The sequence below is a fragment of the Protobothrops mucrosquamatus genome, unplaced genomic scaffold (assembly GCF_001527695.2).
Source record: "Protobothrops mucrosquamatus isolate PMUCROS unplaced genomic scaffold, P.Mucros_1.0 scaffold85, whole genome shotgun sequence".
NCBI classification, from domain to species: Eukaryota; Metazoa; Chordata; class Lepidosauria; order Squamata; family Viperidae; genus Protobothrops; species Protobothrops mucrosquamatus.
In genome coordinates this window covers 1,135,686-1,137,117 of record NW_015386462.1, presented here as the reverse complement: position 1 = coordinate 1,137,117, position 1,432 = coordinate 1,135,686, and the positions used below count along the sequence as shown (strand labels likewise).

The following is a 1,432-nucleotide window of genomic DNA, read 5'->3' as shown; positions in this document are numbered from 1 at the left end:
CTTCATCTTTGGAGGCTCGGGCTATTTGCTGATATTCTGACTTAGTTATGTGCCCCTCTTTCCACTTTCTATACTTGTCCTTTTTATCTTTCAATTTGTCAGAGAGTTCTTTATGCAGCCATGCTGGTTTCTTTTGAGAGCTGTTATTTTTCCTCTTTGTTGGTATTGTGCTAGACTGGGCTTTTATTATCTCATTTTTTAAAATTTCCCAAGCTTCTTGAGTTGTTTTCCCTTGAGGATTCTCATCCACGGAATACTTCCCAAACCTTCTCTAAGTTTATTGAAATTAGCTCTCTTGAAGTCCAAGACTCTAGTTCGACTGTGTTCTATTGTCTGTGCTTCCATAATGTTGAATTCCAATATTGCATGATCACTTCCTCCCAGGGTTCCTATGGCTTCAACACCTTGTATCATTTCATCTCTGTTAGTGAGAATTAGATCCAAAATGGCTAATCCCCTAGTTCCCTTCTCTACTTTTTGGGAGACAAAGTTGTCTGCTAGGTTTGCCAGGAGTTTGTCTCCCAGGTTTGGTGCAGAGTTTGTGTCCCAGTTGATGTCAGGGTAGTTAAAGTCCCCCATTACTATTGTGATGTGCTTCCTACATACTTTAGTTAGCTGACTAGCAAAAAGTTCATCTATTTCTTCTGTTTGGTTAGGTGGCCTATAGTATACACCTATGGCAATGTCATTTTCCCCCCTTTTATATTGACCCAAATGCATTCAAGACAGTTTTCATCATTGTTGTGCTCTATTTCTGTAGAGATGTAGTTATTTCTTATATAGAGAGCAACTCCACCTCCTCTTTTATTTGGTCTATTTCTTTTAAATAATTTAAATCCTTCTAGCTGTGTGTTCCATGTGTGGGTTTCATCACACCATGTTTCCGTAATGGCAACAATATCATATCTGCCCTCATTAACCTGAATTTCTAGTTCACCCTGTTTGCTGTTCATACTCTGTGCATTGGTGTATAGACATTTGAGTCCTTTATGGCTGACCCTGTGTTTACTTTCTACATAACCTGTGTGGTGCCTGAGTTCCCCTATTGTCTTACCACCTATTTGGTTAGTGCACTTTGTGTGGCACTCACTATGAGAGGCTTGATTTTGCTTGACAGCAAGGTTGGTATTCTTACATGCACTGATAGCCCTATTATTTTTAGATTGCCAGGGACAGGGTTATTCTGTATCAATTAACTCACTGTCCCCGCTGTTTAGTTTAAATTTTCCTCCAGAAAATCTGTGAATTTATAGCCGAGTAACTCAGTCCCTTTCTTTGATGGATGCAAACCATCTCTTTTGTACATCTTTTCATTGGACCAGCTACAGACATCGTGACTAATATATCCAAAGCCTTCCCCTTCACCCCACTCCTTTAGCCACATATTGAATTGTGCTATGCGCTGGCCTTTTCCATTTTACTCCTTATACAC

At 39.7% G+C, this 1,432-nt stretch overlaps 1 protein-coding gene across 1 annotated transcript in view; it reads left to right on the top strand.

Annotated features, from left to right (window-relative positions):
* CAND1 (cullin associated and neddylation dissociated 1) overlaps nt 1-1,432 on the top strand; it is a 32,036-nt gene that overhangs the window by 17,159 nt on the left and 13,445 nt on the right. The window lies entirely within an intron of this gene.